At 43.2% G+C, this 27,092-nt stretch overlaps 1 long non-coding RNA gene across 2 annotated transcripts; it reads left to right on the top strand.

Moving 5' to 3' along the window:
• Positions 1-8,089: 8,089 nt before the first annotated feature.
• On the top strand, positions 8,090-26,020 carry LOC140472459 (uncharacterized). Of its 2 annotated transcripts, none has more exons than XR_011957644.1 (4): positions 8,090-8,102; positions 20,396-20,482; positions 24,207-24,311; positions 25,693-26,020. It is a non-coding gene; the product is annotated as an uncharacterized lncRNA (long non-coding RNA). The 2 variants fall into 2 exon arrangements; XR_011957643.1 differs by lacking the exon at positions 8,090-8,102 and adding an exon at positions 17,230-17,264.
• Positions 26,021-27,092: the final 1,072 nt, after the last annotated feature.

Raw genomic sequence — 27,092 nt, forward strand, 5'->3', positions numbered from 1 at the left:
AATGAAGAGGTCGAGGGCAGGTAATAGGCCAGCACGGGTATCCAGGTGGATGCAGTGTGTTGGAGGTGGGCGAAGGGATCCTCAGAAGGTGGGCAGGAGTCCTGATTGTGAAAGTAAGCTCGGAGACGGAGGCAATGGAAGAATTGTTCGACGTCATGGCGTGTATTAAATTCATTGATGCGTGGACGGAGGGGGATGAAGATGAGTCCTTTCCTGAGGACTGATCATTCGTCCTCAGTGAGGGGAAGGTCTGGAGGGATGGTGAAAACTCAGCAGGGATGGGAGCTGGGATCTGGTGTCGGTGTGGAGCTGGGAGTGTGAGCGGAGCCTGTAACTGGAGTGGGGGGAATGGAGGTGGATTCATGAGCAGGGTTCCACCCCCATTCCCCCCACGCTGACGTCATCATCCTAAGAAAAATAATTGCATTGTCTACCTTTCTAATCTTCTGATCATCTTGTAAATCTCTATCAAATCCCCTCTCGCCTTATTCTTGCCAATGAGAAGAGTTTCAAGTCTCTCAGCCTTTCCTCACAAGACCTTCTCTCCAGACCAGGCAATGTTCTGATAAATCTCCTCTGCACCTTTTTCCAATGTTTCCAGATCCTTCTGGAAATATGGGCACCAGAACTGAACACAATATTCCAAGTGTGGCTGCACCAGCGTTTTGTATAGTTGCAGTATGGTATTTCAACTTCGGAACTCAATCCCTCCACGAATGAAACCTAACACACCGTTTGCCTTCTTAACAGCACTATCAACCTGGGTGGCAACTTTCAGGGATCTATGTACATGGACTCAAAGATCCCTCTGCACACCACACTACCAAGATGTTTTCCATTGTACCAGTATTCAGCCTTCCTGTATTCTCAAAGTGCATCACCTCACATTTAAGTTGCATTGAACTCTATTTGCCACCTCTCAGCCCAATTCTGCAGTTTATCCAAGTCCCCTTGCAACCTGTAACCTTCTTCCACACTGTCCACTACTACACTGACTTTAGTGTCGTCTGCAAATTTCCTAATCCATTCACCTATACCTGCAGTGGTCCCAAAACAGATCCTGGTGGCACATGACTAGTAACTGGACTCATCACGTTCGCCTCATACGCGAAAAGGCCCCAGTTTGAAACTGGGCAGAAAATCTTTTGTTCTTCAACTGCAGCTTTTTACATGGACAAGAATGGAGCTTTCTTGCTTGGTTTCCCATCTACAAACCTGCCTTCGAAGTTGCTTGAACAAATCTGCTCTCGTAGTGAGTTTTGTTTCTATGCTTCTGCATTTTCTCCAACAGTGTACTATGTGGAACCTTCTCAAAGGCTTTACTTTTGTCCATGTGCATCACGTCAAATGCCCTACCCTCATCTACAAGCTTGGTGACCTTCTCAAAAAACTCAATGAGATTTGTGAGACATGACCTGTCCTTGACAAAACCAAGATGACTATCTGAAATCAAATTGATGTTTGCCAGATGATTTTAAATCTTATCTCTTATAATCCTTTCCTAAACCTTTCCTACAACAAAAGTAAGGCTAACTGGTCTCTAATTACCTGGATCATCTCTACTGCCCTTCTTAAACAAGGGCACAACATTTGCAATCTTCCAGTGCTCTGGTACCAAATCTGCAGACAATGACAACTTAAATATCTAATCCAAAGGCCATGCTACCTTCTCCCTAGCTTCTCAGAGTATCATTGGATAAATCCCATCCAGCCCAGGGGACTTGTCATGCCTTCCAGCATTGATAATACCTGTTCGTAACTAACTTTGATAATTTCTAATCTAATATCTCATTCCTCATTCTCCTCCTCTACAATATTCTCCTTCTCCTGAGTAAAAACGAATGAGAAATGTTCATTTAGCATCTCTCCGATCTCCACAGGGTCAACACTCAACTTCCCATTCTCTCTGTGATTGGCCCTATTCCTACCCTAATCATCTTGTTATTCCTCACATACCGAAAGAAAGCTTTAGGGTTCTGCTTTATTCTATGTGTTAAAGACTGGTCGTATCCTCTCTTTGGTCTTTTTAACTCTCTCTTTAAATCCTTCTTAGCTGATCTGTAATTCTCCATCGCCTCATCTAAACCATCTTGCCTCATCAACACCTAAGCCTCCTTCTTCTTCGTAACAAGAGATGCAGTTTCTGCAGTAAACCATGGTTCCCTTACCTTATCACTTCCTCCCTGCCTGATAGGGACATACCTATCAAGGACACGCAATATCTGTTCCTTAAACCAGCTCCACATTTCCATTGTCTGAATCCCCTGCATTTTGCTACCCCATTCTGTGCATCTAATTCTTGCCTAATAGCATTATAATTGCCCTTGCCCCATCAATAACTCTTGAACTGTGGCATGTACTTATTCTTTTCCATCCCTAAACTAAACTTGACTGAATTATGGTCACTCTTTCCAAAGTGCTCACCTACAACTAAATCAAACACCTAGTCTGGTTCATTACCAAGTACCAGATCCATTGTGGCCTCCCCTCTTGTCGGCCCTTCAACATTTCAGGAAACCCTCCTGTACACGTCAGATAAAAAAACAATTCATCCAATGTATTAGAGTTATAGCATATCCAGTCAATGTTGGGGAAGTTAACGTCCCCCATAATGACCACCCTGTTACTTTCACTCCTATCCAGAATAATTTTGCTAATCCTCTCTTCCACCTCCCTGGAACTCTGCAGAGGCCTATTAAAAAAAAACTCCAAGCAATGTGACCTCTCCTCTTCTGTTTCTAACCTCAGCCCACACTACCTCAGGAGACTAGTCCTCATCAAAAGTTCTCTGAGCCACCGTTATACTCTCCTCGACTAACGTGACATGCATGGACCCATAGCAGAGCTTCAAACTCCATAAGGTAAACGTACTCTCTGACAGACAGACTCAGTCTGGAAACTCCTCTGTCCTTAAGACCTTATGCACTGCCTGTGCTCCTCCATTTCCTCTTTGCATGTTCCCTGTCTAACCCACCCCACCTGCATCACTCCACATCTGGTGCTGTCAAGGGCAGAAGTCTGTGGAATACCCTCCCTAACCTTCTCTATCCTCCTTTAAGATGTATTTTAAAATCATTCTCTTTAATCAATATTTTGATCATCCATGAAGCACCTTAGGAGATTTGCCATTGTAAAAGATTCCATTCAAAGCAAGTAGTTGTTGTTCTTGCTGTACATTAGGAGAAACTGGAATGATGCATTCAAAATTCCAACAATAAAGTCACTGACAGATGTAGTATGCAGGCCACCAAGTAATAACACCACATTAGGATGGGCAATAAACAAAGAAATAACTAATGCCTGTAAAACTGGTACAGCTATTATCATGGGCGATTGTAATCTACATGTAGTTTGGTCGAACCAGCTCAGTCAGGGTAGCCTTGAGTTTATTAAGTGTATCCATGATAGTTTTCTTGAACAGAATGAAATGGAACTGACAAGGGAGCAATCTATCCAGCATCTGTCCCTGTGCAAAGAGACAGGAATAATTAATGACCTCAGAGTTAGGGATCCTCTTGAAAGAAGTGATCACTGTATGGTTGAATTTAGAATACATATGGAGAGTGTGAAGATAAAATCTAATACCTGGGTCCTGTGCTTCAACACAGGGAACTATAATAGAATGAGGGAGAACCTGGATAAAGTAGACTGGAAACAAGGATTTTTTAATGGGACAGTTGATGAGCAGTGGAAGATTTTCAAAGGCTCTTTACAAAGTGCTCAACAATGGCATATTCCAGTGAAAAGGAAGGACTGTAAGAAAAGGCATACTCTGTGATGGGTATCTACGGAAAGCGATCACATTGAAAGAGAAGGCATGCAAAGTGGCCAAAAACAGCCTGAAACTAGAACTGGGAAAACTTTAAAGGTCAACAGAAAGCCACAGAAGAGCTATAAAGAAACGTAAGATAGAACATGAGAAAAATAAACTAGCACAGACCATAAAGACAGACAGCAAAATTTTATATTGAATGAGAAAAGAGTGGCTAAAGTAAATGTTGGTCCTTTGGAAAATGAGAAGGAGCATTAAGTTATGAGATATCACAGTGGAGGACACTAATATCTTGCCAATAATTAGCAAACAGACAAAGATAGGTGAGGATTTGGAAACTATCATTATTACTGAACAGCTTGTGTTGGACTGTTGGAGTTAATTGAGCTAATGACAGAAAAGTCCTCTCACCCTGATGGAATGCATCCCAGGATACTAAAAGAGATGCCAGGAGAAATAGCAAATGCACTGGCAGTAATTTCCCAAAATTCACTGGACTCTGTAGCAGTCCCAGCAGATTGGAAAGCAACAAAAGTGTTGCTACATTTTTAAAAGGAGGTGGACAAAAGGTGGGGAGTTATACACAAGTTAGCTTATTCTCTGTAGTGGGAAAGATGCGTGGGCCTATTATCAAGGACGAAATAGCAGGGAATCTCGATAGAAATTGTCCCATTGGACAGACAGAGCATGGATTCATGAAGGGCAGGTCATGCTTCACAAATCTTTTGGAATTCTATTAAGACATTTCGAGCAAGGTGGACAACGGGGACTCAGTGGAGGCGGTGTACCTGGATTTCCAAAAGGCCTTCAACAAGGTGCTGTGCAAGAGGCTGTTGCATAATATAAAGGCGCATGGCGTTAGGAGTAGAGTATTAGCATGGATAGAAGATTGGTTGACTAACAGGAAACAAAGTGTGGGGATAAATGAGTACTATTCTGGCTGGCAATTAATGACTAATAGTGTGCCTCAGGGATCAGTGTTGAGACTGCGATTATTTATAATTGATACCGATGATTTGGAGTTGGCAACCACATGTAGGGTGTCAAAGTTTGCATATGACACTAAGATGAGTAGCAGAACGAAGTGTGCAGAGGACTGTGAAACTTTGCAGAGGAACATAAATACATTGAGTGAGTGGGCAATGGTCTGGCATTTGGAATATAATGTTCATAAATGTAAACTCATTCTCTTTGGATGGAGTAACATTAAAAAAGAGATTATTACATGAATTTTAAAAAGTTGCATCATATGTTCTATGTTCTATATGCTATGCAGGGGCACCTGAGTATCCTTCTGCATGAAGGTTGGTTACAAGGTACAACAATCAATTCAGAAAGCAAATGGAATTTTGACCTTCATTGCTGAAGGGATTGTGTTTAAAAGCAGAGGTTATGTTCCATCTGTATTGGGTGCTGGTGAGGCCACACCTGGAGTACTGCATGCAGTTTCTGTCTCCTTACTTGCTCAAGGATGTACTGGCACTAGAGGGGGTGCAGATTGATTCCGGAGGTGAGGGGGTTGGCTTAACAGAAACTGAGTAGATTGGGATTATATTGGTTGGCATTCTGATGAATGGGAAACATAAAATACTGAATGGAATGGATAAGTAGAGAGAATGTTTCCACTGTCAGGTGAAGCCAGGACAAGAGGGCATCACCTCAAGATTTGAGGCAGCAAAGTTACGACTGAATTGAGAAGGAACTTCTTAACCTCTATGGAATTCATTGCCCAGGGGAGTAGTTGATACGAGTTCAGTAAACGTTTTTAAAGCGAAGGTAACTTTTTTGAAAATAATTATTTAATTAATTAATTAAGAGATATGGTGAGAACGTTGGTAAATGGTTCTGCGTCCACAAAATGATCAGCCATGATCTTAATGAATGGCAGAGCAAGCTCAAAGGGCAGGACGGCCTTCTCCTGTTCCTAGTTCTTTTGTTATTATATTTTGCATTCCTCCCGCACTCTTGACTTTCAGGTGCTGGTGTTGGATTAGGATGGACAAAATTAAAATTCACAGAACACCAGGTTATAGTCCAACAGGTTTATTTGGAAGGACTCGGTTTGCAGCTTCTTCATCAGGTGGTTGTGTGATTTTTAACTTTGTGTCTCACTCTTGTAACTGATAAACAGCAAGAAAAGCCACGAAACAGTGCGCATGCTCCAGGCAACAATGGGCCCCTGGTGGTTCATGTCAGCGGAAGACCAATGGAAAGGCAGGGGCACAGCTGGAAGACCTGGCGGGGCATTTGATCCTCCGACCAATCAGAGTAAATGAGGGACGGGACTTGACGATACCACGTGATCATCCTCGCGGCGGATGTGCGGATGGAGAGCTGTTGGGAAGGAAGGAAATAAACAGTAGGAAGTGGGAGGGAAATGGTGTTGGTATGGGCTGAGAGGTTTTACAAACATTTGGTGCATATCGGAAAATACAAATTTGAAACATACCGACCCGTTTTTCCAGTAAACTGGAAAATAACCAAATTGTGTGATCACCGCCATCTTTATTCGGGGCAAAGATTCACTGGACACGTGCGCGGCCGCCAGCTTTGTCGGGGGCAAAGTTCAGAGGTGTGTATGTGCAGCCCTCCCTGGAAGAGATTCATAGGGCAGGATTTACACAGACCACATTCAAACCCAGAGAGATGGATGGTTTTTTTTCTGGATTTGTTTCTTCATCCATTTAAATGATTTGGATGTGAATACAGCCAGTAAAGTTCGTAAGTTTGCAGATGACACAAAAATTGGAGGCATTGTGGACAGTGATAAAGGTTGTCTCAGAATGCAATGGGACATTGAACAGATGGGCCAATGGGCTGCAGAGTGGCAGAGAGGGTTTAATTTAGATAAATGTGAGGTGCAGCATTTTAGAAAAGCAAATCAGACCAGGACTCTCACTGAATTGTAAGGTCTTGGAGAATCTTGCTGGGCGGCACGGTGGCACAGTGGTTAGCACTGCTGCTTCACAGCGCCAGAGACCCGGGTTCAATTCCCGCCTCAGGCGACTGACTATGTTGAGTTTGCACGTTCTCCCCGTGTCTGCGTGGGTTTCCTCCGGGTGCTCCGGTTTCCTCCCACAGTCCAAAAATGTGCAGGTCAGGTGAATTGGCCATGCTAAATTGCCCGTAGTGTTAGGTAAGGGGTAGGGGTAGGGGTAGGGGTAGGGGTGGGTTACGCTTCGGCGGGGCGGTGTGGACTTGTTGGGCCGAAGGGCCTGTTTCCACACTGTAAGTAATCTAAATCTAAATCTAAAGAGACCGTGGAATGCATGTTCATAGTTCCTTGAAAGTGGAGTCACAGGTAGATAGGATAGTGAAGAAATTGTTTGGGATTCTTCCCTTCGTTGGTCAGAGCATTGAGTGAAGGAGCTATACAGGACATTAGTTAGGCCACTTTTGGAATATTGTGTGGAATTCTGGTCTCCCTCTTATCAGAAAGAGGCACTGAAACATGGAAGGTTTGAGAATTGATTTTTTTAAAGATGTTGCCAGGGTTGGAGGATTTGAGTTGCAGGGAGAGGCATAATAGGCTGGGGCCATTTTCCCTGGAGTGTCATAGGCTGAGGTGTGATGTTGAAGAGGTTTATAAAATCGTGAGGGGCATGGATAGCGTAAATAGACAAGGTGTTTACCCTGGAGTGGTGGAGCCCAGAACTAGAGGAGAGAGGTTTAGGGTGAGAGAGGAAAATTCAAAAGGAGCCTAAAGGGCAAACAAAATTGTAACATTTAAAAGGCATTTGAATAGGAAGGGTTCAGAGGAATGTCAGTCAAGTGCTGGCAAATGGGACTAGTTTAGGTTAGCATATCTGGTTTGCATAGATGGGTTTGACTGAAGAGTCTGTTTTTGTGCTAGACATTTCTGACTGTGGGATCATAAAAGTGAACACTGCTCTGATTCACCTCTGGGTTCCTTGATGTCCACTTGTTCGTTATCCAGCTTCCTCAGTCTCACATGAGTGTATTTTTGCCATGTTAAGTATTTTACTACTGCTACGTTTACAGACCTTTTTGTAAATGGATTGTCCACTGCTGCCCGACTCCTGACCGTATGCTGCTCCATTATCACGTTATTGATTTCCACAATATCTTTGACAGTCAAGAATTCTTGTTTTCCAATAGTGAGTGGATTTTTCTTCCATTTCTGACAGTCAAATTCTGCACCATTTTCATTCCCCGTAATCCATTTTGCATTCCCTGAAACATCATGTGTATTTCTCCCACAGATACCAGTGCTCATTGCCAAAGCCCTGTTGCCTGTGGAGAGGGTGATGTTTGACTTCCTTGTACAGCTGCAGTTTGAATGGTGAAGGCGCTCCCACAATGTGGTTGGGTAAGAGACATTACAGATTATTCACTCAGCGATAGTGAAAAGAAGAAAATATCTGTACAACTCAACATGTATTTAATTTCACAAAAATATTGAAAACTTTTGACATAAGGCCACAGCTGGAGAATATTATGCCCAGTGACCAAAACCATTGCCAAATAAACATTTTTCCAGGAATGCCGTAAAGGAAGAAAGCAGATCTTAGAGGGTGGGAATTCCAGACCATGTTGCCTTGGAATCTATAGAAACAGTCACACAGCTGAACTCAAAAATAAACACATAATTGGGAGTCTAAACTAAAATGAGTTATTGAGATATGAAAGAGTGTCTGGTGCATGGAGATAAGAATGATTATAGCCAGGAATTAAGTCAAGGGTGTGAAAGTAAATTGTTGTTGCTTATAAATGGGAGCCTTTTGATGGATCAGCAAGTTCTGGTACAAGTGAGCACTGGGGTGGTCGAGTTTTCAATATTCTGGAGATTATAGGGAGGGTGATTGTTGGATCCTGGCCTGGAGTGGGTTTAGATAATGAAATCTAGAGTTAACAAAAGGAATGAATGAGAGTTTCAAAAAATGAGCTGAGACTGTGGTGAGGTCCGGTGATATCACTGAAGTCGAAACACTGGTCTTGGAGTGGGACTGGGCTATCACCCTCGCCTCACCTCTGGAATTCAGCTGTTTGTCAGTTTGTGAATCAAGTCTGTAACAGGATCAGGAACTGAGTGGCCCTGGCAGAACCCAAACTGGGTGTCACAGAAGGTTATTGCTGAGCAGCTGCGTGACAGCACTGTTGATGACACCTTCCGTCACTTCACTGCTGAGCGAGTGTCGACTGATGGAGGGAAATTGGCTGGGTTGGCTCTGTCCTGCGATTTTGTGTTGAACATCCCTGGGAAATGTTCAACAATGTCAGTAGGTGCCAGTGCTGGACTTGTCTTTGTGGGCAACAATTTCTGGAGCACAGCCATCAGTATTATTTCCACAATTTTGGTAGGGCTGACAGTCTTTACACTACTTCTCCATTTCTTGATCTGATTTGAAATAAGTTTTCAACCAAGTTGATTCACGTCTCTGATGTCAGGGACCAATGTAGAAGGCTCATCCACTTGGCACTGCTGGCTGAAGATTGCTGCAAATGCTGTTGTCTTGTCTGTTGCATGGATGTGTGAGACCCCTCCATCAGTAAGGGTGGGGATATCTGTGATGCTTCCTGCAGTGAGTTGTTTAATTGTCCATCACCATTCCTGACTAGGTGTGGCAGAACTGCAGAGCTCAGATCTGATCCATTGGTTGTTGGATCACATAGTTCTATTTGGTGTTGCTTGCGCTGTTTGGCATGCAGGTTGGGTAGCTTCACCAGGTTGGCACCACATTTTTAGGTATGCCTGGTATTGCTCCTGGCATGCCCTGCAGAACTCTCTACTGAACTAGGGTTGATCCCCTGGCTTGATGTTAATGGTTGAATGACATATATACCACGACATGAGATTTCAGATTGGGCTGGAGTACAGTTCTGTTGCTGTTGTTGGCCCACAGTGAGGCGGAAGTTGCAGGGTCAAGAGGGCTGATTGTGTTGTTGTATTTTCCAGTGCATTGGTAGATGTAATGTGGTCCATCCAGTTTCATTCCTTTGTTGAGACTGTGCAGTGATTAATACAATGAGTGATTTGATGGGCCACTGTCAGGAATGCAACATTTAAAAAAAAAGGTTTGGTGATTGACACATGAAAGAAGTGAAACTATCATGGTATTCGAACAGCTGAAAGACTGAACAGACAATCAAGGTATTTTTCAATGGATAATTTCAGTTACATCACACTAAATTTTTGCTATAAATTCTGTGCCTTAGAATTGTGCCCTCCACAATCACCTGATGAAGGAGCAGTTCTCCGAAAGCCAGTGTGCTTCCAATTAAACCTGTTGGACTATAACCTGGTGTTGTGTGATTATGAACTGAGATTATGACCGCACTACTAACAGGGCAGCATGTAAACAGGCTCAGTCCAGTTAATCAATACATTCGGAAGGATTTCTTCCAAGTTTGATGACACAATATTCGTCAAAACCGTCAGCTTCAACCTGCAATGTTGTTATTCACAAAACTTCAGGCTGACACAAAGCTGCCCACCCCACTGCAATGGGGTAACTGGGCCCGGCCCAGGAATTGGAACTGGGACATTTCTGGACTGTCATCTCAAAGGAAGCGAGCAAACACAATTCTGACAGATTAGTCCTCAAAGATGAGTAGCAAGTTTGAGACAAGGCTGGTGGTATGCCGCCTTGCACTTAGCTTAATTGCATTTCTTATTTACAGTCGTGTTTTGCAAAGTATAAAGAACCGGTTTGTTTTCCGTGGTTGGGGAGTTTTGTTCTAGTTGATCACAGTTGCTGCCTCTCGCTCCCCAAGTCAAATCATAGGATCAATAACAAAACAATAAACTGCAGGTGCTGGAGATCTCCTCCCCAGGAACAAAGTGCTGGAGAATATCAGCAGTTCTGAGGGCATCGGTGAAGAGAAAAATAATGTTACATTTCAATTTCATTGACTCTTTGTCTGAACGGTAAAATGGTCATGAGACTTGGAGCTTCCAATGTTTTATTCCCCTCAGAGATGCTGCTGGACCTGCGGTTCTCCAGCACTGTGCTTTCTATAGTGAACTTTATTTACAAAACAGATCGGAAAATACTAATCTCCAAAAGTGAAAGGTTCATTGCAAACATGAGCATAGTTTCCACACTTGAGTTACACAAGCACGTCTCAGTTTAAAAACAAGATTTAACTCACAATAATATTCCATCTCAAAATTAGCCAAGTTACACCAGTAATAAAGCTCATCCACCCAATGAGGCACTTCAGCATAACATCCTGCAGTGTTACACACAGCCACCTTTACCAAAGAATGATCACATGTCACAAAATTGAAAGCCAAGAGCATATCTCTTTAAAGGAGCTGAAATCAAACTCAATTTTTGGAAGGATTTTTATTAAACCTGATTGAACATTTAAATCTCAGAGCATATCTTTGCTTTTTTAAACAAAGTGTGTGGGAAACATCCTACATCTTGCTAAAGGTTCAGTTCAGTCTGATACATAGAGCCAAAGGTCAAGCAAACATCACACTTTTCATTCACTTCTACAAAGGGCTGACATGATATTTCTTCAGGATTTAAAGTATTTTATAAATTGCTTGTAAAATCATTTGTCACATTATAGAACTGGACAATAAATGTCATTGTATGCAATAAGAGTGAAGCCTGTGACAGCAGATTTATCTTTGGAGGGCAGTGTGTGCGCTTTCTAAATTCTGGGAGCACTTTGGGAGACTGCGCCCAGATGGTGATAGTGAGTATATCTGGAATGCACTGTTTAGATTTGGGAATCCATGGGAGACAATCTATGGTTTCACTAATACTTGGCTTGCGTTGTTGGTGTACAGTAAGCAATTCATAAAGTTACTTATGTATTCTTGTTGACTAGCTGAATGGAATTCAAATCTGCCAGGTTGCCTTCAATAGTGTAAATGCATCTATTGTAAATATTTGGAATATTCCAGAACTTCCTAGTGCTTGGCAAATTCAGGGGGGACAAAAAAATCTCATTGAGTAATTTAAACTTAAGAATCCAAGAGGACGTAACCACTGAAGTATTCAATCCAAATAGTTAAATGGAGTGCTCACATTTAAAATACCTGTTATCCATAGGAATGGATGGACTGACAGAGGTGGAACCAAATTCCTGGCTGGGGAGTGTGAAATGTGCTTTGATAAAGTCACCTGCATTTACCAACAATAATTTGGCAAGCTCGGAAAGTTAAAAAGCAATACGAGCTTCATTGATGCTCCAGTCGGGTCCCAAGCTCGATATTTACCTATGTACCTAAAAGAGAAGTTGTCTAAAATTACAAGCTCTAGAATGATTATAGAATTAAACCTGGAAATAAAGCTGGTGAACAAAGTGAAGTCCCATCAGTAATGCCTTGGGTCAAGTAAGAATTTGACAACAGAGTTGCCACTTTGGTGTAACCTGCAGTCTGGCCAAATTGCAAAACTCTGTTCAATTTTATCTGCAAACTATTGAATGCAAAATCCTCCTTGCACAATAATGAGGCAGCATTTTGGGATGTCATTTTAAAAATATATTATTTTCAAAGTTACTCACAATTAAGAGGGATCACTTGGTGCTGTCTACATAACACAGTACGAAATGGAATTAACAAAAAAAAAACATTATAACCCAAATTCAGAGTCACTAATTCATTGATATTGCATGGGTCCAGCATTTATAAGTAATCAATTGTTAAAAATAAATACAGATACATTTACTAACTATACTGGAGTACAGTCAAGTTTCTTACTGAACAGTGAAAGGATTGGACAGAGTCCGCATGGATTTAAGAGAGGGGAATCATGCTTAGCAAATCTACTGAGAGAATCTACAGAGTCGAATATTAAAGAAAGAAATTGCAAGACATTTAGAAAAACGTATAATTAACCATGGTAGACTGGGTTTTGTGAAAGAGAAACTATATTTGACAAATTTACGACATTTCATTGAGGAGATAACAAGCAGGGCTAATAAAGGGTAATCCAATGATGTTCTGTATTTGGATTTTAAAAATGTAAACGATGAGGTGTTACATAAAAGTTAATTGCACAATTTAGGAGCTCATGGTATCGGGATAATGTATTAGTATGGACTGAGGATTTGTTAACCATATTGGCTGTTGCTGAGTCCTCACTTGGAGTACTGTATACAGTATTAGCTCCCATATTTAATAAAGGATAAACTAACATCGGAGACCATTCAAAAAAGATTCACTTAGCTGCTTTGAGGACCAAAGGGTTGACCTATCAAGAATAGATAAGCAGGAGTGATCTTATGGAAACAAGATTCTGAGGAGCTTGACAGGGTAGATGTTGACTAGATCTTCCAGCACCAGTGAAGTCTCAAACCAGGGGACGTTACATAAGGGAACATTCATTTTAGAAGAAGTAAAGATTTTTTTCCCCTCAGTGAATGACTAGAATTTTCTCGCCCAAACAATTGTGGAAGTTAAATGAGGGAGGGGAATGGTTGGGTTACTCTTCGGAGGGTTGTTCTGGCTTGTTGGGCTGAAGGGCCTGTTTTCACACAGTAGGGAATCTATGATTCTATCTCAAATTATTTTAAAAGAGGGCAGATTGATTTTTGAAATATTGAGCAGTTGAGGGCGATGCGGATCAAGCATAAAAGAAGTGTTGAGGTCTGGGTTGGCCAAGCCATGATCTGATAGAATGGGGGAACAAGCTGAAGGCGATGAATGCCCTACTCCTGCTCCGTTCCTTGAGGCTCCGTTTCATGTTTTTTTGTTTCTAAAGAAGAGTGTGATATAATGTGCTAAAGATCTCAGATGTTGTGAAAAGCAGTGAAAATGGGGTGTTTATGTACTGGTTCAGATGGCATTGATTCATCAACCACAGCTATACAGTCATGAGTAGGAAGGCAAATCCCTCCATGAATAAAGGAAATCTACTGCAGAGCTCACACAAAGGGATCCTTCCCCTCAGTAAACTCTCCCATTACATTACCCAACATATCTGCAAAAGCAGGACACATTGCGCATGCTCTAGCCAACAAAGTGACCCGCGGGTGATTGATGTCAGCTCCGGACCAATGAAAGGACGGTGGGTGGATCTGGATGACCTTGCGGGATGTTGGTCCTCCAACCAATCAAAGTGAATGAAGGGCGGTGCTAAACCAAACCATGTGATCACCTTCGCGCGCGGCGCAGTGTCGCTGGAATGAATGCTCGGGAAGTTATGGAGAGAAAGGATACGTTAAGGAAAATACACTTGCCTATTGGAAAAAAGAATTCTTGACTGTCAAAAATATTCAAGAAAAAAGTAATCTGATAATAGAGCAGAACATGGACAGAGGCTGGGCCGCAGTGAAAAACTCATTTACAAAAGGTCTATAAAAGTAATAATACAATAGTAAACAGACCAAAACTACACCCATGGTTCGAGACTGAGGAAGCTAGATATTGACAAAGTGGTGATGAGGGAGCCCAGAGGTGAATCAGAGCAGTATTGGCTGTTATGGTCCCAAAGACATTATACGAGAGAAAGGCTGCACATGCGCCTGGCTGCACTTTACCCCCTACAAAGATGGCGGCTCCGCACGTGTCCAGTGAATCGTTGTCCCGAATAAAGATGGCGGCGCTCACTCAGGTCTGCAGCCGCACTGAGGCCATTCCTAATTTACTCCAAACACGGGACTGAGACGTTCAAATTTGTGTTTTCCGACGTGCACAATTTGTTTGTAAAACTTCTCCGCTCATAGCAACACAGTTTTTATCCCATTTCCCTGTTTAGAACATAGAACATAGAACATAGAACAATACAGCACAGAACAGGCCCTTCGGCCCACGATGTTGTGCCGAACTTCTATGCTAGATTAAGCACCCATCCATGTACCTATCCAAATGCCGCTTAAAGGTCGCCAATGAATCTGACTCTACCACTCCCACGGGCAGCGCATTCCATGCCTCCACCACTCTCTGGGTGAAGAACCCACCCCTGACATCTCCCCTATACCTTCCACCCTTCACCTTAAATTTATGTCCCCTTGTAACACTCTGTTGTACCCGGGGAAAAAGTTTCTGACTGTCTACTCTATCTATTCCTCTGATCATCTTATAAACCTCTATCAAGTCACCCCTCATCCTTCGCCGTTCCAACGAGAAAAGGCCGAGAACTCTCAACCTATCCTCGTACGACCTACTCTCCATTCCAGGCAACATCCTGGTAAATCTTCTCTGCACCCTCTCCAAAGCTTCCACATCTTTCCTAAAGTGAGGCGACCAGAACTGCACACAGTACTCCAAATGTGGCCTAACCAAAGTCCTGTACAGCTGCAACATCACCTCACGACTCTTGATTTCAATCCCTCTGCTAATGAACGATAATACTCCATAGGCCTTCTTGCAAACTCTATCCACCTGAGTGGCAACCTTCAAAGATCTATGTACATAGACCCCAAGATCCCTCTGTTCCTCCACCTGATCAGCTAGAAATAGCGGTCTTGGAGTGGGACTGGGCTGTCACTCTCACCTCACCTCACCTCTGGGATTCAGCTGGTTGCCTGATTGTGAATCAGGGCAGTAACACAATCAGGAGCTGAGTGGCCCTGGTGGAGCCTAAAATGAGTGTCGCTGAGCTGACTGTTGCTGAGCAGTTGCTGCTTGGTAGCCCTGTCAATGACATCTTCCATCACTTTACTGCTGATCGAGTGTGGACTGATAGAGGGAAATTGCCTGGGTTGGATTGCCCTGTGTTTTTGTGTTGAACATCCCTGGGCAATGTTCCACATTGTCGGTAAATGCCCGTGCTGGAGCGGTACTCGGCTTGGTGGGTGGCAAGTTCTGGAGCACAAACAATTAATATTATTGCCAGAATATTGGTCGGACCCGTAGCCTTTGCACTACTTAAGCATTTCTTGACGTTATTCAAACTCAACTGAACTGGTTTAAAACTCACATCTGTGATGTTGGAAACCACTGGAGAAGGCTGAGATGGATCATCCCACTTTGCACTTCTGGCTGAAGATTGCTGCAAATGCTGTCGTCTTATCTGGTGCATGGTGTGTGAGGCCCCTCCATCAGTAAGGGTGGGGATTTCTGTGATACTTCCTCCAGTGAGTTGTTTCATTGTCCATCACCGTTCACAACTGGGTGTAGCAGAACTGCAGAGCTCCGATCTGTTCCATTGGATGTAGGATCACTTAGCTCTGTTGCTTGCTGTTGATGCTGTTTGATATGCTGGTAGTTCTGTTTTATGGCTTCATCAGGTTGGCACTTCATTTTTAAGTCTGCCTGGTGCTGCTCATGGCATGCCCTCCTTTCCTGTCCATTGTGATGGGTGCGAGCAGGATTTACAAACCCATGAGATTACAGATTGTGCTGGAGTACAGTTCTGCTGCTGTTGATGTCCCACAGTGCCTCAGAGAGATCCAGTTTGAGATCCTACATCTTTTCAAAAATTGTCCCATTTAGAACGGTGATAGTGTCACTCAACACAATGGAGGTTTTTCTCAACTTTAAGGCAGGTCTCTGTCTCCAAAAGGAATGTGTGATGGTCGCTCGTACTGATACTGTCATGGCCAGATATATCTGCATCTGGTCAATTCATAACAATGAGATCAAGTATGTTTTTCCCTCTTGTTGGTTCCCTCACCACCCACTGCAGACTCAGTTGAGCAGCTATGTCCTTTAGGACCTGGTCAGCTCAGTCAGTAATTCTATTACAGAGCTAGTCTCAATTGTGGACATTGAAATCCTGTACCCAGAGTACATTTGACACCATTTTATTGCCTCGATGCTTCTTCCAAATGTTATTCAACATGAAGGAGAAGTAATTCATCAGCCAAGCAAGGACAGTATATGGTAATCAGCAGTAGCCATGAGACTTCCTGGTCTCCGGAGCCAATGCTGTGTACTCCCAGGGCAAATCTTCCCTATCTGTACACCACTGTGCCACCACCTCTACCTGGTATGTCATATCCAGAGATTTCAGGAGAAACTGAAGACTGCAGATGCTGGAGATCAGAGTCAAGAGTCTGGTGCTGGAAAAGCACAGCAGGTCAGGCTGATGAAGGGCTTAGGCTCGAAATATCGATTCTCCTGCTCCTCGGATGCTGCCTGACCTGTTGTGCTTTTCCAGCACAACACTCTCGATATCTATTGGTGGTGATGGTGGTGTCTGGTCATTGTTTGTAAGGGAAGATTCCGTGAGTTTGACTATGTCAGGCTGTTCCTTGACTAGTCTGTGAGACAGCTCTGCACATTTTGGCACCAAAATCCATATGTTAGTCTGGAGGACGTTGCACCATCGAGAGGGCTGATTCTGTGGTTGTAATTTCTGGTGCCGTGTTCGTTGCCAACTGGTCCATCCAGTTTCATTCCTGTGTTGAGACTTTGCAGTGATTAGTACAGTGAGTAGCTGGCTGGGCCGCTATCAGGTTGGCAGGATTTTTTTCGCCATTGACAATGGTTTCATGGAGATCAGGAGATTCCTAATACGTTGTTTTTTTCTTGAATTCAGATTCCACCATCTGCCAAGATGGGATTCGAACTAGGACTTCAGTCATTGGTTTTAATATTCTGGATAAAAGCTAAATACATCAGGTTTGATCAGTCATTTTAAATATCACTAACCCTGGTTTTGTTTATTTGTAAAACACTGTCCATCATCCTGTCTCCTCCATCCTCCCCTCCAACAACGAGTGAGGATCACATGGAGTTTCTCTGTCACTAAGACTGAGATAATCCGATCTGCTGCTTCTCTCCCTCCCACTAGCCCACTGAGCCAAACTGCGTCACGTGGTGTTCCTGGTTTTTGTTCTAAACCTACATCTTTCTCCAGTCTCTTGTCAAGCCTTATCAGAGCTCACCTTGACCCTTTACCCTAATCTCACTAAACTCACTTTCCAACTCTCTTTCCTTTGCTGCCGCCTCATCACTCCCCCTCGCCAATTCATAGATATTGTTCCTTGTTCTGTCTGTTGGTCTTTTCTGGTGATGTCCTTCTCTCCCATTCTGTGAAAAACTAATATTTGACCTCACCGTTGTTGGAAAATCCTGCTCCATCTCCACTCTCCCTTTCCTTTCTGAATTCCTTGCATTTGGTGTCCCTCAACGATCTATCCTTGGTCTCTCCTGTATCTCACGTACACAGTGCCAGGAGGTGATATCATCCAAAAACACTGTTAGGTTTGACATGTACACTGACGATGCCCAGTTCACTCTCCCCATTATCCATCTCCATTACTCCACTGTTACTCAGTTATCAAACTGCTTATCACATTCTCACTCGTCGATTAGCTGCAATTTCCTCCAATGAAACATTGTCAAGGTTAAACCCATTGCCTTACTGCTGAGCCCCTCCCTCCCACTGGGAACTCTGAGGCAGAACGACACTCAACAATATTGCTGTTATATCTGACCCCAAGGTGACCTTTTGATCAGACATCCACACAATCACAGCACCAGGAAATCCAATCTTTTAAAAGTTGCTTTTCTCCACCTCACCCCAGCTCCATTGCTACTGGAACCCCTTACCCACGTCGGTGTTCCCTTATACTTGAATCCAAAACAGAACTCTTGATTCCGTAACTCAGAATCTGGTTTCAGACTCCCCTCTCAGTATTTACCCTCGGACACATCCTCTCAGTATTTATCCTGTCAAACCCCTGAAGAATCCCATCTGTCTCAATGAGATCACCTCTCTTTCTCCAAAATCCAGTGAGTAGAGTTGCAAACTTTTCAGCCTTTATTTAAAAGATAATCCCTCCAAACCAGGGATCATCTCATTGAATCTTCCCTGAAATGCCTCCAATAAAGTGACACATTTCCTTCTCAAAAGGGACCAAAACTTCTCTCATTACTGCAGATATGGTGGTCTCACCAGCACTTCCACACGTTACTCTCAGGTATATACTCCAAACTCTAATACTGAAAACTTTTGAAACAAGCATTCGATTCCCCTTCCTGATTCCCTGGTGTAACTGTGTGGTAGCTTTCTGTGTTTCCTGAACAATTACCCCAGGTCCCTTTGTGGTGCAGCTTTCTACAGTTTCCACCATTTAAATAGTACTTTGTTCTTTTATTATCTCCTCCAAAATGAGCAACTTCCCATTTTTCCCAAGTTACACCCCATCTGGCAACTTGTTGCCTCCTTCTCCTGTGCATCTCTCTCTTTTCATAATCCTCTTAGACCTTTACAGTTATGCCTTTTCTAGGAGATATCGCCCCCCCCCACCCCCCCCCCCCCCCCCGTTCCCATTCTTCCAAACATTTACTGGGAGCACTGGGCAGTGGGAAGCAGACAGAGTTGCTATCTTTTTAGGGATACGCTTTGGAGTGATTGGGAGGATCTTCCTACCCATTGGTCAGGATGGAGACAACGTGCCCATCGTTAGGCAATAGCCTTTCACACCCATGTCTTATTGATGAGGCAGAGCGGCAGCACGGAATGAAAGAAAAGAAAGTCATTCTTGTTCCCCATAACTCACTGACGCTTGGATCATTTTCTCCAATGTGTCAAAGAACTGCTGTGTTCAGTCACATGAGATCTCAATTTGGAATCTCCTAGAAACCCACAGATTTCACTCTGAGTTGACTGCTGATGTCCTCTAGGGTAATATGTACAGTAATCCTGGGCCACAAGGAGGGGATGATGTGAGTTTCTAACTTGAACTGATAGTGACAGATTTTATAAACTTGTATTACGGGATATTACAGGTGGACATTCAGATGGTAATCTCAGTAAATATTCTACTAAACTCTGATTGAATTACTCAGTATATCAGGATCTGGATATTCGCATTGTGTGTGTGAGTATTGTGCTCCAGATCAATCCCATTTGCTGCTTAAAAATTCTCCTTTGAATCATCGCATTCTCTCAAAAGGTCTCCCCAAACCTTCAATGTGTCATGTAATCCTTTTATGATGACCTGATGAGTGTATGGTTTATTATTCGAATGTGTAATTTTTGTATAAGGATGTCTCAGAGAGGGAGCAGAATATTCTTAAAGGGGAGAATAACCATTTTGAGGGGAGGCTGTTGTTTATTGGTATCAATGACATAGGAATAGAAGAGTTCACATTATTGGATCAGTGGAATCTCTTGTGGGGTAGAATTGACCTCCATCAGAAGGATGGATTATACTGGCACTGGAAGGGAACAATTGCTAGTGCTATTAAGGAGGCATTAAACCAGTGAAGGAATGTGGGTAAACCCAGAGAGAGAGTGAGCGAAGAGCTAAGTCTGATGCTTGTACAGTTCAGACATCAAACAGTCAAGGCAAACAAGGGCAAGGAACAGAATGAGCAGTTACACTGCATATGTTTCAATGCGGGGACAGAGGAGCTCAGGGTATGGTTTTGAACATCGCACTGGAATATTATAGCAATTACAGAGGCATAACTTAATGATGGATAGGACCAGCACCTTAATGTTCCAGTGTATAGATGCTATAGCAAAGATAGAAAGGGGGCAACAGAGCAGGGGAAGAGGTATTTTTGATTAGGGATAACATTACAGCTGGGCTTCAAGAGGGTATTCCTGGGAGTACATCCAGGCAGAACTGAGAAATAAGAAAGGGATGATCCCCTTATTGGGATGGTACTATTGACCGCCTCTCCACTTCCCCAATAGTCAGCAGGGAGTTGAGAAGCAAATTTACTGAGAGATCACTTATCTGTAAGAACAGTATGGTTGTGTACAAGACTTGACCTTCTTTGTTATTCATTCACAGGATGAGGGTGTCACTGGCTGGGCCCAAAGGGCAGTAAAGAGTCAACTACATTGCTGTGGGTCTGGAGTCACATGTAGGCCAGACCAGGTAAGGATGGCAGATTCCTTCCCTGAAGGATATTAGCGAATCTGATGAGTTTTTTTTCGCAATAATCAACAATGGATTCGTGGTCTTTAATAGATTCTTAATTCCAAATTTTTATTGAACTCACATTCCACTGTCTGCCGTGACGGGATCCAAACCCTGGGCCCCAGAACGTTACCTGGGTGTCTGGATTATCCATCTAATGATAACCTCACTAGGCCATTTGGTAGGGTGAGTGACTGAAGTATCCGTGGGGCAGCACATCAGCACCAAAGATCCCATGGTCTCTGCAGAAGATAGAAAGGGCTGGGGAGGGAGATATATCCCTGGTGGTGGGGTCTGACTGTAGGTAGCAGACATAGCAGAGGTAAATGGAGATTAGTGGGTGGCAGGTGAGGACCGGGGGATTATATTCTTATTGTGGTTCGAGGGGTGGGGGGAAGACGGAGGTACAAGAAGTGGAGGATATGCGTTGGAGTGCATTGTTGATCAAGTGGGAGGGAAATGCGGTCCTTGAAAGAGGAAACCTTTCTGGGATGTCCTGGAGTGGAATTGCTTCTTCTGGGAGCAGATATGACAGAGGCGGAGGAATTGGGAGTACAGGATCACGTTTTTACAGGAATGTACTCGAGGGTAATCAGGAGAGCAAAAAGGGGACTTGAAATATCTCCAGGACATAGTTTAAGGAGAATCCAAAGAGATTCTACAAATACTTTAAGCATAAAATAATAACCAGACAGAGAATAGGACCCCTTAAAGATCAACAAGGCCATTTATGGAACAACAGGATGTGGGAGAAATACTATGCTATTCTATTCTAGAGAGTTTGGAGAAATAAATAGTGATAACTTGAAAAGTGTCTATGTTACAGAGGAGGAAGTACTGGATGTCTTAAACAGTAGAAAGGTGGATAAATCCCTGGGACCTGATCAGGTGTATTCCAGAAATTTGTGGAAAGCTAGGAAGGTGTTGGCAGTGCCCCTCCCTAAGGTATTTATATCATTGTTTGTGACAGGTGAGGTGCTGGAAGATGGGTGCCATTATTTTAAAAAGGTGGTAAGGAAAGGCCAGGGAACAAGAGAACAGTGAACCTAACGTCAGTGGTAGGTAAGTTGTTGGAAGGGATTCTGAGGGACTGGATTTACATGTATTTGGAAAGACGAGGATTGATTAGGGCTCGTCAACATGGCTTTGTGTGTGTTAAATTCTCTCTCTCTAACTTGATTGAGTTTTTTTGAAGATGTGACAAAGATGATTAATGAAGGCAGACTGTGGACGTTGTCTATATGGACACTGAACGATGTTCCACACAGCAGACTGGTTAGCAAGGTTAGATAACATGGAATGTTGGGAGAACTAGCCATTTGGATACAAAACTGGCTTGAAGGTAGGAGGCAGAGGGTGGTGATGGAGGCTTGCTTTGCGGACTGGAGGCCTGTGAGCAGCATTGTCCTGCAGGAATGGGTATTAGGTCCTTAAATAAATGACTTGGATGTGAATGTATGAGATATGATCAGTGGGTTTACAGAAGACACCAAAATTGGAGGTGTAGTGGACAATGAAGCAGGTTAGTTCAGAATGCAACAGTATCTTGACCAGATGGGCCATTGGAGCGAGGAATGGCAGACTGGGTTCAATTTAGACAAATGTAAGCTGTTGGAATTTGGAAAGGCAAATCAGAGCAGGTCTTGTACACTTAATGGTAAAGTCCTTGGGAATGTTGCTGAACATAGAGACCACGGAGTGCAGGTTCATTGTTCCTTGAAAGTAGAGTCGAAGGTAGGCAGACTAGTGAAGGTGGTGTTTGTTATGCTTATATTTATTGGTCAATGCATTGAGTTCAGAAGCTGGGACGTCAAATTCTGGTTGGACAGGACATTGATTAAGCCATTTCAGGAATTATGTTTTAAGTTTGAAATTCCCTGTTCTGGAAAGGATGTTGTGAATCTTGAAAGAGTTCAGACAAGATTTTCAAAGACTTTGCTCGGGTTGGAGGATTTGGGCTACAGGGAGAGGCTGAATAGGCCAGCGTTAATTTCCCTGGAGAGTCAAAGACTGAGAGGTGACTTCATGGAGATCGATAAAGTCATGAAGGGCATGGATAAGGTGAACAGCCAGGGTCTTTTCCCTCCAGTTAGGTGGGTTCAAAACAAGATCACATGGGCATAAATTGAGAGGGCAAAGATTAAAAACGGATTTAAGGGGCAAAGTTTTCAAGCTGTGTGTGGTGTATGTGTGGAATGAGCTGCCGGATGAAGTAGTGGAGGCTGATACAATTACAACATTTGAAAGGCATCCGATTGGGTACGTGAATAGGAAGAGTTTCCAATGATACGGACCAATAGCTGGCAAATGGGACTCCGTTTGTTGAGGATTCCTCGTTGTCATGGACAAATTGGACCAAAGGTCTGTTTCTGTGCTGTACATCTCTATGACACTAATAAATGAAAATAAGATGTTTTCCTCTTTTGTGGAGAGCTAGCAGAAGCACAGATAATTGTCCTTGGAGCTGAGAAGGTTCAGCAGTGATTTTGACCAGGTGCAAATTTGTTTCTAGGATATCTAATCTGCAGAGTGAGGGGAATTGTTAACAATGTCACAATTTTAGTAACTGTTTTCAGATAATTGGCAAATAATGTGAATATGTGAACATTATTTTATTCAGTAAGTTCTGAGTATCTGGAACAGTCTGAATGACAGCTGGACACAGACTCAGCAGTTATTCATAATCAGATTTAGAATTTTACTTTTTAAGGGAAGATTTGGGGGGCTATGGGCAAAGGGGAAGGGAATTGGGACAGATTTGCAGCATCTCCAGAGGAAGAGGGTACATCCCAAATGGGCTGAAAAGCCCCAGCCCCTGTGCTCTGTGATACTGCCCCCATTGACTGTGAATGTTGAAGCTCATCCCAGGGCAGAGAGAGGGACGATCCCACCACTCACCTCACAATGGGCCCCGAATGATTGGTATCAGCGCAGGCCAATAGGGGGCAGAGGGCAGTACTGGAGGACCAGGTCGTACCAGTTTGTCCTCCAACCAATTGGAGTGAATGAGGGCATCCTCAAGGCTGGAACTAAAGAAAGGCACATATCGCAGAGATCTGAGAAACTGGAGGACATGAGATAGGGAGCTTTCTGTGGCTGGTGAGGAATTATATAAATAAGGAAGAGTTGTGAGGCTGGATGAAGTGACAGTGATCGGGAGAGTTGAGGATGGAGGAATTTAGAGTTAGTGAGGATTAGAGTCATAACGTTATACAGCAAGGAAACAGGCCCTGTGGTCCAACCAGTCTATGCCAACCATAATTCCAAACTGAACTAATTGTACCTGCCTCCGCTTGGTCCACATCCATCCAAATATTTCCTAGTTATGTACTTATCTGAATGTCTTTTAAATATTGTAATTGTATTCACAGCTACCACTTCCTCTGGAAGTTCATTTCACATGTATAATTTTTTTAAAAACCCTAATGTCTTTTCTGAAATCTTTCTAATTTCTTCTCAAAATGAATGCAGCACAGTTTTGAATCCCCCCCGTCCCCCCCAGCAAAACACTCTTTCTGATTTTGTAAACCTCTAATAAGGTGACCCCTCAACCTCGTGCACGCCAGTGAAAAAAATTCCCAGCCTATCCAGCCTCTCCTTAGAACACAATCCCTCCATTCATGGCAACATCCTGGTAAATCTCTTCTGAACCTGCTCCAATTTAATATCCTTCCTATAACAGCACAACCAGAACTGGACAGAGTATTCCAGAAGAGGCCTCCCCAACGTCCTGTACATCCTCAACATAACGTCCCAACTCCTGGACTCAAAGGTCTGAACAATGAAGGTAAGTGTACTAAGCACTTTCTTAACCACCCTGTCTACATGTAACACAAATTTCAAAGACCTGAAGCCCTCGGTCGCTTTGTTCCCATATCACTACTTAAGGCTCTACTTTTATTGAGTGTAAGTCCTGCCCTCGTTTGTTTTGTCTAGATGTTATATTTTGCATTTATTCCAATCAAAAAAATTTTTTGAGTATAAAGGCAGTAGGAGTATAATTAAAAGAGAAATCAGGAGTCAAAAAAGGGACGTGAGATAGCTTTGGCAAATAGGGTTAAGGATAATCCGAAGGGCTTTTGTAAATACATGAAAAAAAAAGGCTAACTAGGGAGAAAATAGAGACCCTCAAAGATCAGCAAGGCAGCCATTGTGTGGAGCTGCAGGTGATGGGTGAGATAGGAAACAAGTATTTTGCATTAGTGTTTACTGTGAAGAAGTACATGGGAGATATAGAATGTGGGGAAATAAATGGTGACATCTTGAAAAATGTCCATATTACAGAGGAGGAGGAGGAGGAGGTGGTGCTGGATCGGTGGCTAAGGAGCTGGTGCAAGGGAAAAGGATTCACGTTTTTTGGATCATTATGATCTCCTCTGGAGTAGAGTTGACCTGCATAAGAAGGATGGATTGTACCTGAATTGGAAGGTGTCTAATATCTAGGCATGGAGACTGGCTGGTGAAACTCGGGAGGCATTAAACCAGTGAGGGAGTGGGTATAAACCCAAGAAGATAGTGAGAATAGAGGTATGTCTGAGGCTGTTACAGTTCAGAAGTCAAATAGTCAAGGCAGGCAAGGACAAGGAACAGAATGAAGACGGACTGAGCAGTTGCACTGCATTTACTTCAATAGAAGACGCCTGACAGGGAAAGCAGATGAGCTCAGGGTATGGTTTTGAACATGGCACTGGGATATTATAGCAATTACAGAGGCATCACTCAGGGATGGATAGGCCTGGCAGCTTCATGTTCCAAGGTATAGATGCTATAGCAAGGATAGGAAGGGGGACAAGAAAGGAGGCGGAGTGGCATTTTTGATTCGAAATAGCATTATGTTTTTGCTTAGGGAGGATATTCCTGGTGGTATGGTCAGTGAAGTTATTTAGGTGGAACTGGGAAATGAGAATGGGATGATCACCTTATTGGGGTTTTCTGCAAGGATTTCGTCTGGGCCCTCTGGTTTCCTCCCACAGTCCAAAGATGTGCAGGTTGGGTGGATTATCCAGGCTGAATTGCCCGTAATGTTCAGGGATGTGCAGGCTCTGGGAAAAGCAATGTTACAGGGGCTGGTTAAGAGGCTTTCAGGGTCAGTATCAATGTGATGGGCTGAATGACCTGTTTCCACACTGTTGGGATTCTCTGATAATTCTATTTTTAAATAGTTACAGAAAATAATAGACCAGATTGAAAAGTTAAGGTTCTGAATTGGACAAAGGCCAATTTTGATGGCACAAGGCAAGAACTTTCATCTGGCCCCTCAAGCCTGCTCTACCATTCAATAAGATCAGGCCTGATCTTTTCATGGCCTCAGCTCCACATTCCTGCTCTCTCACCATAACCCTTAATTCTTTTCCTGTTCACAAATCTACATTTTGCCTTAAAGGCATTCAAGTTGATAACGTCAAATGCTGCACTCGGCAGGGAATTCCACAGATTCACAACCCTTTAGCTGAAGAAGCTCCTCCTGAACTCAGTCCTAAATCTGCTCCCCCTTATTTTGAGGTAATGCTCTGTAGTTTCAACCGACCCCAGTGGAAATAGCCTCCCTGCTTCTATCTTATCTACTCCCTTCATAATTTTATTTTTTCCTATCCAACCTCCCATTCCTCTAAATTACAATGACTATAGAACCAGTTTTCTCAATCTCTCCACATACACCAACCCTCTCAACTCCCAACTCAAACTAGTGAACCTCCTGTGCCAGTGCATCCTTGCTAATGTAAGGGGACCAAACCTGGACACAGTACTCCAGGTGTGGCCTCACCAGCACCCTGTACAGCTGCAGCATAACCATACCTCTAGCAATGAAGGACAATATTCCCTTCACTGCCATAATTACCTGCTGCACCTGCAAACCAACTTCCTGAGATTCATGCACAAGGCCACCCAGCTCACTCTGCACAGCAGAATGCTGCAAGATTTCACCATTTCATCATCCAGTTTTCTGTTCGTACGACCAAAATGGATGACCTCACATTTCCCAACATTGAACTCCATCTGCCAGATCATTCACTTAACCTATCTGTGTCCCTGTGCAGACTGACAGTGGCCTCTGCAGACATTTCTCTACCTCATCTTTGTATCAAATGTGAACTCTGACACCGTACACTTGGTCCTCAACTCCAAAACATTTGTGTAAATTGCAAACAGTTGTAGTGCCAACACTAATCCAAACACCCATTTATCCCCATTCTTTATTTTTTGCTGGTTAACCGATCCTGTATCTATGATAATACATTACCAATAATGCTGTGCATCTTTACCTTATTCAGCAGCTTTTTGTGTGGCAACTTATCGGATACCTTCTGGAAATCCAGGTACACCACATCCACTGAGTCTGCCTTGTCTAACGCACTCGTCGTATCCTCAAATAATTCTAGTAAATGTGTTCTACATGACCTGTCTTTCCTGAATCCATGCTGTGTCTGCTCAATTGGACAATTTCTACCCAGATATCTCACCACTACTTCCTTGAGAGGTTCAAGCATTTTCTCCACTACAGATGTTAAGCTAACGGGTCCTTTTGAAAAATAGTGGCACCACATTTGCAGCTTCCAGTCTGTCAAAA

Source organism: Chiloscyllium punctatum, unplaced genomic scaffold (genome assembly GCF_047496795.1).
Source record: "Chiloscyllium punctatum isolate Juve2018m unplaced genomic scaffold, sChiPun1.3 scaffold_341, whole genome shotgun sequence".
In the NCBI taxonomy this organism is placed as follows: domain Eukaryota; kingdom Metazoa; phylum Chordata; class Chondrichthyes; order Orectolobiformes; family Hemiscylliidae; genus Chiloscyllium; species Chiloscyllium punctatum.